Raw genomic sequence first — 14,465 nt, forward strand, 5'->3', positions numbered from 1 at the left:
CCGGGCATGTGCCCTGACCGGGAATCGAACCGTGACCTCCTGGTTCATAAGTCGATGCTCAACCACTGAGCCACCGTGGCCGGGCAGGCTTTTTCTAATGTTACTATTATCACATGTCCCAACTTAGGGAAATTAACTACATCTCACCCTTTGGTTCTGGCTCAGCATAAATAACAAGGTAATACTCTGCTCCCATTGGGCATTTTTCTGACAAGGTCATTCCATTGGTGACAGAATCTCATAGGCAGTACAAAGGTCTGAAAAAAGCACATTCCACCTTATATTTATTTTTATTTCTTTTGTTTTGGTACATAATTAGCACACAGTAAAATGCATAGATCTTACCATACAACCAGCTGAAACAAGCTATAAAATTACAGGTGTTGGAGCAACCCATTAGCAGCAGACGACAGATGGTGTGTGGTTTACATGGCTTCCACTGAGCTGCCTTTGTGGCATACGGGGCGTTTCCTGCATCAGTGACATTCAAGTAGGTTTGTGGAGAAAAGAATCTCAACACTAGTCCTGTCCAAGTCTGATCCTAATTTGTAGTTCAAATATTTAGTAGATTTGAACACATCTTTAGATACTTTCTGATTATAAGATTAACTCACGTTTATTGCCAAAAATCAGGAAACACCAACAAATCTTTTAAGCATTAATACAAAGGGCTATTTTATAAATTAAAAATAGCATTTCTTTGTAATACAAAGGAAAAGATGATCCATAATCCTATCACCCAAACAAAAAATGTGTCTTACCATCTTCTTTAAATACATATTTTACAGATAGATAGCAATGTGTGCTGTGCTTTTTTTAAAAATTGGGATCTGACTATGCATACGGTTGCATGTTGTTAAGTGAAATAAGCTCAGCACCTACTGCCCAGTCTACACATCTTTCTCCACAGAGGCTGCAGCTCCTGGGAGAAGACAGGCTTACAGTAGACGCCAAGGCCACCTCGCCCAGGACCCAACCCCAGGCGAGGTCTGCAGTTCAGGAGCCCCTCGCGAGTGGGCCCAGAATTTTGTAAACTGCCTGGGAAACTGATAAAACCTTCTGAATGTCTAATAGGAACTTGTAAAACATTGCGGGGAATTTAGATATCAGTATGCGTAAGTCTCTGTCTTCTGGCCAATTACTGAGCTCCCTGTGCGAGCAAATGCTTCTCAGCAGTGTCTGGCGCGAGATGCCTACTGCTGAAGCCATAATCGCCTGCCTGTGCAGATCAGCGTGAGTTGTGTGAGTATTTCTAATCCTGTCATTGAAACTCAGTGTGACTCTGAGGCTGTGTGCTGAGAATTGATTTCCAAGGCAAAATGACTACAGTATAAACCAACAAGATGAATTTCTATGGACAAATATATTCAAGGTCATTATCGTATCTGGGTTTTTTGTTGTTGTTATTATTAACATTTTCACTGACCTTCAAGCTCCATGTGTCCAATTTTCTCAGCCTTCAATATCAACCTCCCCCTTTCTTTGCCAAGAAACATTAGCTTTTTAATCTTCAAATAACGCCCCCCCCACACACACACAAACACCCAAAAATATACACACACCCCTTAAACAGAGCAGATATCCCAAGAAGAACGAAGTAACAAGAGATTCTCTCCAGTAAATATGCTAAGATAGGGGCTGTGTTAACAAAAGAAAAGGAAAGAGAAAAGAAAGAAGAAATTGATTCCCAGTGAATTCAGCAAAAGAAAGCCTGTGATTCAGCAAAAGAAAGCCATGCACCGTTATGTTTAGCTCACAGACACGCATCTAATTGCAGCTGGGAAAAGACTGCTCCCTAATCACAGCCTTCTCAGCCTGCCAGGAGCAAGGAACATGACTCATAAGCTATTCTTTCTTTCTTTTTAGGAAATCCAGCTCCAAGGGAAGATCCCATGCTGTCGAAAAGAAGCTACCTATGAAGAAAAATGAGAACAATTAAGCCCTAAATCTGCACAAGAAACTTGAACAGCTGAGACTCCAAAACGAAAATGGAGATAATGCTAATGATTACGTTTTATGGCCTCAACATGCCTTACATCTGGAACAGGGCCAAAGCCCTCAGCAGGTTGTCACATTGATAGAAGGGGCCCCTGCTGAGCCGCAGCTGCTTCTGGGGTCTCGCCCACATCTGGAGAACATCTGCATATCAATCCCCAAAACAGACCGAGCAGGAAGGCTGGAGGAGCCTCTGCAAGGTCACCCCTTCCTCCTGGAGCCCCCCTCCCTGGATCCCAAGGTTCAGGAAGGCTGAGGCGCCACGTTCCCTAACTAATGCAATTGCAATAAAAGCTTAACTGTAAGTAAACTTTGGGAAAGGAGACGTCTGGACAGTCAAGCTTTCTAGTTAGTTGAAGGGTTTTGACACATTTAAGCACGGACTTTTGTTTAACTGCTGCAGATGAAAGCTTTTCTGTCAGGTGTTCTTGGATTCTATGTCTCAATTCAAATTAACCGTGAATTCCTAGTGTTCCATCTTCAGTTCATCCAGTATCCATCAACATGAAAAGCTTGAAGATGTATCCGTGTGCGTTTGCTATGGAGGAGCATCCAAAGCATTCTCTGTGTATACTGTTTTGCATGTGTTTTCACACACACACACACACACACACACACACACACACACTCATACACGGGTTTGGGGAGAGGAATGGGTGAAGGGAAGTACAAGAGAGAAATGACATTGTAACAAGAATGAGCAGACTGCATTACTAGCTCCACCCTTCCATTAACTAGCAGCATAACCTTGAATTGTCACCTCAACGCTGTACTAAAATGAGGGAGGATCACTAGATGTTCTTTAAGGTCTGATCAAATGTTAATCTTGATGATTCTTTAAGAATTATATTACTCCATTTCATTCCTTCCTTTCTCTCTCCTCTTTATATCTTCATTTTTCCTTCTTTTTTCTTTCCCTACCCTTTTTTCTTTCCTTCCTTCCCTCTTCCGTTCTTTACTTCTTTTTTTTCTTTCTTTATTTCAATGCCTAGTGGTTCCTTATTTGAAGTGTTAAAAGGAAGGAGCCAAGCAAACCTGAAATGCAATACAATCCACACAACTCCCAGGTGCAAGAGCTGTGCCTGAAATCAAGGTGTGTATTTTCAATTAGATGGCATGGTACCTGCCCTCAAGGATCTTAGATCTCATTATAATGATATTATAACACTTCTTAATGATCACATTTTCTCTGATTCTCCAATATTTGGGAATTACATGTGTTGAGGACATAAGAAGGAGAGATCATCATAAGCCAAAATAGCCTGCGAAGTCTTCTGGAAGCAGTGCATGAAATACATAAGATTTGAATTAGTAGTAAAGGGTAAGCAGGATACACTAGTTGACCCAGCAGAACACAAATGGCAGGGGCATAGATTACACAAGGTCTGCACAGCTCATAGAAAGACCTAGGGCAGGGTCACATTCTTTAATGCCCCTGGGGTAGCCACAGCTGTCAGGGAACTGCAGTGGGGAGCAGTGCACACTGTGCAGAACCAGAGGGAAGTGGTCAGGGCGCTGCAGTGGGGAGCAGTGCACACTGTGCAGAACCAGAGGGAAGGGGTCAGGGCGCTGCAGTGGGGAGCAGTGTACACTGTGCAGAACCAGAGGGAAGGGGTCAGGGCGCTGCAGTGGGGAGCAGTGCACACTGTGCAGAACCAGAGGGAAGGGGTCAGGGCGCTGCAGTGGGGAGCAGTGTACACTGTGCAGAACCAGAGGGAAGGGGTCAGGGCGCTGCAGTGGGGAGCAGTGCACACTGTGCAGAACCAGAGGGAAGGGGTCAGGGCGCTGCAGTGGGGAGCAGTGCACACTGTGCAGAACCAGAGGGAAGGGGTCAGCCCGCTGCAGTGGGGAGCAGTGCACACTGCAGAACCAGAGGGAAGGGGTCAGGGCGCTGCAGTGGGGAGCAGTGCACACTGTGCAGAACCAGAGGGAGGTGGTCAGGGCGCTGCAGTGGGGAGCAGTGCACACTGTGCAGAACCAGAGGGAGGTGGTCAGGGCGCTGCAGTGGGGAGCAGTGCACACTGTGCAGAACCAGAGGGAAGGGGTCAGGGCGCTGCAGTGGGGAGCAGTGCACACTGTGCAGAACCAGAGGGAAGGGGTCAGCCCGCTGCAGTGGGGAGCAGTGCACACTGCAGAACCAGAGGGAAGGGGTCAGGGCACTGCAGTGAGGAGCAGTGCACACTGTGCAGAACCAGAGGGAAGGGGTCAGGGCGCTGCAGTGGGGAGCAGTGTACACTGTGCAGAACCAGAGGGAAGTGGACAGGGTGCTGCAGTGGGGAGCAGTGCACACTGTGCAGAACCAGAGGGAAGGGGTCAGCCCGCTGCAGTGGGGAGCAGTGCACACTGCAGAACCAGAGGGAAGGGGTCAGGGCGCTGCAGTGGGGAGCAGTGCACACTGTGCAGAACCAGAGGGAAGGGGTCAGGGCGCTGCAGTGGGGAGCAGTGTACACTGTGCAGAACCAGAGGGAAGTGGACAGGGTGCTGCAGTGGGGAGCAGTGTGGACTTCAAGGAACTAAATGACCCAACCCCAGCCTAAGGACTTAAGTTGAATTTTTAAAATAAAATATTTATTGAACAAAACAAATAAGTCTTTAAGTAGGGTAGGACCATAGGACCAGAGCTTGTGACCTGCCATAGTTATTTAAATGACTTGTTCTTTTTTTAGAAGAAGCAACGGAATAAAAATTATATTGCCTTCATAAAAAATAAGAGAACTTAAGGTCTTTATGAATAAAACATGATGAAATTAAATCCCTTTTATGCTATCTGTTTCCTGGAGAATTTTCCATTGTCCTTGTACAATAGTGTAAGTTATCACATTGGAGATTTTTGCTCTTCTATAAATAGCTCCTTCATCCAGAACCCAGGGATGACAGCCATTTTTTATTATTTAAGCATGTCTCCAACTATGAAAAAAAAACATTTCCAGGAAGTCCAAACTGCCCCAGCAATATTGCTGTCAGGCTGAAATGCATATACATGCTGGGCAAATGTTGCAATAGAGAAGCTCTCTATGCTGAGCCTTTTTCTGATTCAGCAAAAGAAGGAAAAACGAGAAAGAAAACTGGCACCCTACAACTAAGAACAAATCTTGGCAGCCAGTGCTAAGGGTAATTACAAAAATCAGGAGCCAAAGCATTTGGTTTGTTCTTCAGAGGGTCCCCAGGGCCAAGAGATAAACCAAACCGTACTGCAATGATGTGCATTGATAAACAGTGTTTACAGTTGAAGTGAAATGTTTCTATAAATTCAATTAGCCCTTCAGTGAGCAACCTGGTGGAGGAAACAGAAAATGTTTGCCATAACATTTCAGGATTTGCATTCTACAGTAAAGTTATCACTAAAGACAGAGCTGGAAGCAGAGAACTGGTCTGTAAGAACTGAATATTTCCAGTTATGTTGGCACAACCAAGGCCAGGACACACCCCGAGGCTCCGTCAGAGCCCACCAAATGCCCCACTGCTGGCTGCGTACCCCAAGTCATGTTTGGCTGCACAAGACCCCAACAGTTGGCCTAGCTCAAGGCTGGGTCGACCACTGAGAGTGCATGTGACTCATAACAAATATGGATTTGCAAAAATCCTGGACTGGCCTGTGCACTTAGGTCAGCCTTGAGAAACTAGGCACCCAGCCACTGGGGGCTGGGAGATTGCCTCCGCACCTGAGACCAGTCCTCCCATCACGTCCTGGAAATCTGCTTGCTAGCAGCCTCAGACTGACAGCCTCTCCCTGGAGCCTCCCAAAAATGAACATTAAACTAAAACTGAGAACTCCACACTGGCCCAGAGTGAAGCTTCCTCCTTCCAGAGAGACGGGTGTCTCCAAGTCCACCAGGAGAGAGGTGTCCTCATACATGCAGTTAATCCAGGTCTCGGTTGGCTCATTCTGATAATACGTTCAGATTTCATCCCCCAGACTTCAGAGTCGATGGCCTGGAATAAAATCACAGTTCTGCCATTTTCTATCTGCAATAGCTCAACTTTTTTCTCCTTCAGTTTCCCCATTTGCAAAAAAAAAAAAAAAGATATAGTACTAGTAACACCTTCTGTGTGAACAGAGATAAGGCATCTGAAGCGCTTAACACAGAGCCTAAGATATAGTTAGTACTCAGTCTTTTCATCATCTTTCAGGGTTTGGCCAGGACTTAGTCTTGGGAGAGATTGTGGCCACTACAGTCTTGCAGCCCTGTTCTTGGTCATCCTGGATGACAGTGCCCAGAAACTGTCCTCCCCAGCGTCTGACCCTCCTGTGGTGAAATGTTTCTGCTCCTTGGCCCACTTTCCAAGCCTCCCTCCTGTCCAGACCTTTCTTCCACGCCCACTAGAATCCTCTCCTATGGGAAAATTTCTCTCCCAGTCCAACATCTGCCATCTTCTAGTATAATTTAAACATGTATAGGAATGATGGTACATCCAAACCTCAAGTCAAGGGTTGCAGCCTTAAGGGTCAACAAGAGCTAGGCAGGGAGTGTGAACAAACAAAACAAGCCAGTCGGGCAGTGAAATGAGTCAACGATGGCAGTGGCCTCAACGAAGAGTGGTGGCGAGTGAGTCGACCAGATTGAACACCCCTCGGAGGAAGGGAGCCCAATCTCTGCACCAGCACGATAGGCCACCTAACAATGCACATTTCTGAAGAAAATAGAAATCCGGGATTTTAAAGCATTGGCAACTATTCATTGGAAAAAAAACACACAAAAAACAGAATGCCGGCCAAATAAAATAAGTGTATAGGCCAGATTCTGTTCATAAGCAGCCAGGTAGAAAACATTGCCTCACTCCGCTCCCGCCTCCTAGGCAACATCTCTTTGTCCTGACTTTCACATCATCCCTACCCAGTCCTCTAGATCTCTCTTTTAACTCCATTTTCATCCAGTGAACTCTTACACATCCTCCAGATCTCTCCTTAAACTTTACTCTCTGACTCCCCATTTCCTTTCGCTAGGGTCCTGCAACTTCTTATTTTTAATTTCCTATTTACATATTTATCTGAATTTCCTTCTAGGCTGTCAGCTTAATAAAGGCAGGCACCTCATTTGCTTTATTCACCAACATATTCCCCTTATTCAGTGGAGTGCCTGACACATTGGAGATGCTCAAGAAAACATAGCTGTGAAAGGAATAAAATAATCACTCACCAATCCCTGGTTTGTACTCTAATGTCAATCCTGAGCTCCATATGCACACTAGGGTCCACTCACTATCTCCACCTAGACAGGCTCTCAACTGCTAAAACATACCACATCTAGAGTGGTTTTAAACATATGTCCACACAGTCTCCCTCGAAGAAAGGTGGAGCTTCATGTCCTCCCTTTGATTACCGGCTGGCTTTTGACTGCTTCTAACAACAAGCAGCAGCAGGACTTTTGCTATGTCACTTCTAAGATTAGACTATAGAACGAGTGTCTTAGTCTGTTCATGCTGATATAACACAATACCAGAGACTGAGAGGCTTATAAACAACAGAAATTTATTTCTTACAGTTCTGAAGGCTGGAAGTCCAAGATCAGGATGCCAATATGGTCAGGTGAGGGTCCTTTTGCGGGTTGCAGATTCCTCGTAGTATTCTCACGTGGTGGAAAGGGGTGAGGAATCTCTATGGAACTTCTTTCATGAGGGCTAATCACCTTCCAAAGGACCCACCTCCTAATACCATCTCCTTGGAGGTTAGGTTTCAGCAAAGACTATGGCTTCCATTTGGGCTCAGGCTTTATGTCTCTTCCTCCCTCTCTCCTTACCTCACCCCCTCTTTTTCCCTCTCCCTCTTCTTCCTCGTCTCACCCCCATCTCCTTCTGCCTTGCTCTTTCCAGAGATTCTTTGGGGCAGCCATGCTGTGAGAGTCCTAGGATGATGTCCACGTATCAAGAAGCTATCATCTCCTGCTAACAGCATATGACTGAGCTTGGAGGACATCCTCCAGACCCAGCCACATCTTTAGATAACAGCAGCCATTGCTGACAACTTAACTAAACCTCAGGAGACATGTTGAGCCAGAGCCACCCAGCTGAGGTACTCCCTGATTCTTGACTTCAGAAACTGCAATATAATAAATGTTGATTGTTTAAGCCAGTAAGTTTTGGGATGCTTTCTTACACAGCAAGAGATAACTAATAAAACATCTTGAAAATGAATTCATTATTATCCTTCTTCTTCCCTCCCCTCCCTCATTTCTAAACTTAATCCTTCTCTAAAGTCCCCTGGTTCTATTAATAGGCCAATCTTTTCAAATTACTAAGGATCCTGTTTGAATCTCCTCTGTGATTCCTTGAACCCCTGATCTTCTTAGGAGTCAAGGCCTGTTTATAATGATACTGCAATACACTTTGCCCATTCCTCTCTCTCCATTCCCATTGCCATTTTCCAGCTTTACACTCTCCTTACTCTTTTCCCAGGCCTCCTACCTGATTTCTCTGGCTCCAATTTTTTTCCTCTCTGATACATCAGTCAGACTTCTAGGTAAAATTTTATTCTAATAATAGGTCATTTTTCTAATTAAAAAAATGTTACTAGTTTTTCATTACTAATGGAAGAAAACTCCAAATATCTTAGAATGAGACAGTCCAACCTGAATTCTCTTTCTCAACTTATACTCCATTAACATTTTTTATATCTTCCAAGCTCATGCAGCAAACATTTCCAGAATAGCATATGGCTTGTTGTTCCATTATCCATTGTAGCTTAAAAACTACCCTCAAAACTTATAACTTAAGCAACCACTTCTGTTAATGATGATTCTATGGGTTAGGAATTTAGGAAATATTTGATTGGCTTGTCTCTGATCCACATGATATCAGCTAGGCTGAATAATCTATTTCGAAGGTGACTTCTTCACCACATGCCAGTCATCTAGGTGCCCTTTGGCCTTTCTCTGCACGTGGCCTCTCACCTTCCTGGGCTCCTCCAATGACTTGGGCATTTCACAGCATTATGGTTTCAGAATACACTAGTTGTTATCCTCTTTCATGGTGGCTATTTTTCAACAGGGAGGTTTTCAAGACTGAATGTTCCAAGAGATTCATGAAGACTCCTTATGACTTATTTTGGGGAGTCATGCAGCAATCACCTCATTATTGAATGAGTTTCAGGGACAGTCCAGATTCAAGAAGAGAGAACTACAAAGGTATGACCAAGGTGAGGTGTGGTTCCCTGAGGGGGCAAATCTTTGAAGACTAACTACCATTGTACTCTTTACCCTTGAGGGAACCCTTAGGATACTATGAAGATACTGGAAAGGGGGTTCCAGAAAGAAAGACAATAGACAGTTATTAATACACACAGAAACTTTTCTTCCCTTAGAACTCAGGAGCAAGAATTGGTGAAATGTGCTCAGACGCATACATAATGTGCTGCCACTTATTCTTTGATTAGAGGATAGAAAAGCACAAGAAATTGGGAATAGTTTTTTTTTGAGATATAATTTGCCATAAAGTTCACCCTTTGTGTTTTATAAAATCAAATTGGGGATAGAAATATTGGAAATGTATTCAAGGTATACACCATATACACTTAATTCACCAACCACATGCCATCTCTACAAAGTAAATTTTCATTTTACATAGTAACTCCCCAAACCTAATCTATTTATACTCTGGATAGAAGTGGACCAACGTTTTTCTATTTATTGCTAATCCAAACCTGATTACTCTTAATACCCAAATGAGTCCCTACTCATCAATCAAGTCTTCCAGGAACACCCCCAGCTCACCATGATTCTTTTCCTTCTTGGAACACATATAGTCCATGTGTTATTCTCACAATAGGTTATAAATCACTTAACATTGTTGTCTTGTGTTTTAATGGAATCAGGGAAAAAAGTAGAGCTGAAATGGCAATGAAATATTACCTAAACCAATTATTTTATTTTCAGATGGGGACATGAAAGCTCAATATGAAGTTGAGTGACTTGAGCAAGGTCATTATTTCTCCAATGCTGTGTCCCCAACAGAGCATGGATATACACCAATCTTGTTTTTTCTAGGAAGGGTCAAAATCTCTTCAAGAGTTAAAACACACCTTCTCTTTTTGTCTTTGACACGGCACTTAACAGAGTAAACAGTAGGAGCTCAATGTGCACTCTGTGATTTGGAGGCTGAAAGATAAAGTTTCCTTTAGTCCAGTTGTAAAATTCGTTTAAAAGGATGATGCTAGAGTTGAACCATGTTGCTAGCATTCTCTGGGACAGCTAGGGGAGACTAAAGATCCCTGAAAATTGAATAAAATAGAGTCTAAACAGAAAAATGGTCTGGGGGCAGACCTGCTCCTAAGATGATGGTCTATGTCAGGTGAAGGAGAACACAGCCTCTCCTTTACATCCATGGTGATGGCAGTCACCAAAATGCAGCTGTGCCTGGCAGTCTGGAGGTCCAAAGATGAAAACCCCATGGAACATTACACAAACATACATGGAGCACTCTCAGAAGTATCTAGGGCAGTGATGGGCAACCTTTTGAGCTTGGTGTGTCAAACTTCACCAAAAAACTGAGCATAACTCGGGTAGTGTGTCACTTTGAGGAAAAAACATTATTTCGCAAATGTTTCATCCTCAGGAGCAGCAAATATTTCATCCTCAGCATGCGGCCGCCTTAGCGGCCGCGTGTCATCAGAAATGGCTACGCGTGTCAGTGCTGACACGCGTGTCATAGGTTCGCCATCACTGATCTAGGGGATGCTTGGGGTAGGATTTCCCCAAACAATTGCATGGATTTTGTTGAATTACAATTAGAGTTACAAAATATTTAACTTATATTCTAGATGTGGCCTCATAACCATAATTTTCTGTGTCCCTCTTTTACTGTTGGTAGTGAATATGGCTTTTAAACCATTAGTACTAGGGCTGCTTGAATATCTGGTATGTAGCAGGACCAATTCTTTCATGCCAGAATCTCTTCTGATTGATCATTTGCCTATTATTACTATCTGGTGACAATGACCCATCTTTCAGTCACTTACCACGTTAGGTCCTATATTATGGTATCTGTGCTCTTTGCTTATCCTGTGAGATGAAAAACTCACCAAAGACATGAGTGACACAGCACAGCACCTTCAATGGTGCCACACAGATTGAGGAATTCTCAGGAATCTTTGTTGAGACAGTACAGTTCAAGTCCTGGCTCTGAACTCAAGTTCTGTGTGACTTTGAGTTAGTTTGTAACCTTTGTCAGCACTAATTTCCTCCTCTGAAAAATGGGGTAATAATACCTCCCTCATAAATTTGCTGATGATCAAATGAGAAAAATGCATGCAAAACACAGTGAATAAAGCATAGAACCCAGTAAACAAATGAAGCTATTATGATTTGGGGCATGCTGTCTGTTCACCAGCCGTCTCCCCGACCTCCAAGTGGATCAAATCCTACAGAATTTTAAGGGCTGAGAACATTTCTGGCTCTCTAACACGCTCGGAGATGGGAACCATTACCAACTTAACAACTCATGTTAGCATTAATCCCTTCAACTGGACCTACTGTGAGGGACATACCTCCTGGTCCTCACATAAATCCACCGCTATCACCTAATGAAGGAAAACCCTCAAAATATGTTCCCGACATGAGACCACATGTTGGCTGAAATCTTCCACAGAGCTCTATCAGGGAGGAAATTTCTGCAGATCCTGCCAGGAAGGAGATCAAGGAACGGAGCCCAGGGAGGGACACTTTTGATTCTCCATGTCACATGCTGGATCCTTCTTGTTCCCGCAGTTCAGAGGTTCCAGAATTCTCACTTTTCACTTCCTTCTCTTCATGAAGGATTTTTTTCCCCTTTTCCCCACTGCCCCAGAAAGGCCCTGAGCAAGCTTGAGAAAATGGACTTAGTCCCGAGGCTTTTGGGAACTGAACACAGAAAGGCTTTTGCAGTTAGTTATGTTTCTTCAAACCCACTCCCTGGTTGGACCAGCCAGCTTCAATGGTGCTTGCAGCAGAACTCAGCTCCACCAGGCCATTAGGTTCTCCAGAAACGCTTTCCTTGGTGGCTTAACATGCCTAGCCACTCTAACCCTGTAATTTTCCAGGTGACTTGAGGTTTTGAAAGCAAACGAAGCAGCGAAACTGCTTCAGCCACTGAATTCTTCCTAAATACATGGGAAATGACAAAAGGCTGCCATATACAGCAATTTGAATTTTGCAGACACTTTCCTTTAGTTTTCCATATAAACTCATTAGCTGATCCCAATTTCCTTGGAGATCAAGATCAGCTCTGCACTGGGTATATATAAACACACAGAAAGCTCCTTTTTATTAAGCCATAACGAGATAATACTATTAATGTGGCATTTTGTGGCGTATGGGTACAGATATTAAACTCATTTCATGTCACAACCAGTCTGTCCGGTAGAGCGGGTGTTATTATCTCCATTTATAGATGAGGACAATGAGGCTCAGGTCTTGCCCAATGTAAGAGCACTAGTATAAAGCAGAGCTGAAACGAACTTAAATTTCCTCCTCTCAAATGCAATGCCCTCTCCAGTACATCACAGTGGCCAGAGGCCCAGACTGAAACTCATATGCCTGCAGATAATATGTCCATTTCATTTATAGCCCTTCATTTGTTACCTGTAACTCCCTCCGTCTTCCCCACTAGTCCCAATTTTTTTATAATTAGATACCCAGTGTTTTGTTCACACTGATGTCTTAAGGGAGATATTAAGTAAGGACTCCTTTAATCTTAGATATAAATCTCTAGCAAGCCTAATAACACACTCCCCATAGTCTTTCTTTTAAGCATAGAGACACAAACTGTAATTCCTCTTAGGTGAGCATGGGCATAGGGCCTGGTCTTGTCAGACATATGCAAACATGGAGGACAGGAGACTGAACAGCATCTAAAACAGCTACAAAGAGAACTGATGTGATTCTGCAGGGCAGAGAATGTCTTTACCAGAGGGTCAGACACCACGATGAGATGGCCCCATTATTTTAATATGAACTTCTCTTCTATCGTGGATGAGACATCCCCTGGAAGGCACATGACCCTTGGAGCTGAAGCAACTCAGCCAAGTGCGCAACAAGCCTTGAAGAGGGGCACCACCCACTACCTCTTCCTGCCTTCCCCACCCAGTCCCTGCCGCCAGACACCTGAGGCTGGGCAGAGGCCATGGGACCTTCAGCTGGCCAGTTTCCTTGGACCCTTGAGAAATTCAGACACATTAATAAGCAAATGAACCACAGCAAATAAAACAAATGTAACTGAAGGTGACTCAAACACTGAAGGTGTTTTACCTCTTGAATAAACTACTAAGCCTAAGGAAAGCTTCTTCCCATTTAAGATTTCACAGGGATCAAGGCTATACAGAAATACTATATGCAAATGACCATAGTAATTTAAAAAATAATAAAGTCCTGGCTGGGTTGCTCAGTTGGTTAGAGCGTCGTCCCATACAGCGAAAGATAGCAGGTCTGATCCCCAGTCACCGATCGATTTCTCTCTCTCACATCCATGTTGCTCTCTCTCTCTCTCCTCCCCGCCCCCCTTCCTCTCTCTCTAGAATTAATAAAACATATCCTCAGGTGAGGATTAAAAATAATGATGATAATGATAATATAAACATCGTTTCTAGTTATGAAGCACTTATTCTTTGCCAAGAACTGCTTTATGTACCTTATCTCTAGTTTTCACAATAATTCTGAGAAGTGGACAGAATGATCACCATATGACAGATTAGGAACCTGAGGCCAAAGAGGTTAAATAACTTTCCCACAGTGACACCTCTGATAACTGGCAGTGCCCCCAGGAGCCCATCCTTCCACTCAGGCATACGCTTGATGGTGGGAATGGGTGTTTATGGCTGCTGTGATGATTTGAGGTATGACTGGCCTACTTCTCAGCTGGCAGAGGGATACGGGTGCTGGTGGTATAAAACAAAAATAAGGTAGGTGGTTGGCCCATTAACAATCCTAGATCTCTTTCTAGCACAAGATTCAGTACTGATCATGTTTGGGGAGAGTAAAGGGAGAGAGTGGGGATCATTCAGACCATTTATTGATTAAATTAACCTACTTTTTATTTCCAAGCTGCATTATCAGTAGCCCTTGTAGATAAGAGAAATGAATAGATTAAAAAAGATATGTTTACCCCTGGATATATCCCAGAGGTCTCTGGATTGGGAGGGGGGGGGGTGACATTCAATCCCCTCGATAATTTTTAAGCTTCTTTAGAAACACTTTTATCCTGTGGATATAAAACCAAGGTCATAAAATTTTTGAGTGGATGAAGAAACTGAAATATAATCTGCAATTCACCATCTGGCATTTGCTTAATAATGAGTCTGGGGGAGGGGAAGAGAAGTTGAATTTTAAAAATTTTCCCAGATAAACCAACCTGATACAGAAATCCTGTCTCTAGCATCTATGCCACTGGGATCTGGGGAGTAATGGCCACTTCATTTCTGCCTGACAGAGTGGGAAGTGGATGGAAGGTGGATGGAAGGACCTTTGATTCAATCTCAGCTCTGGTTCTGACCAGTTATGAGATAC

Source organism: Cnephaeus nilssonii (genome assembly GCF_951640355.1).
Source record: "Cnephaeus nilssonii genome assembly, chromosome: 5".
Taxonomy (NCBI): domain Eukaryota; kingdom Metazoa; phylum Chordata; class Mammalia; order Chiroptera; family Vespertilionidae; genus Cnephaeus; species Cnephaeus nilssonii.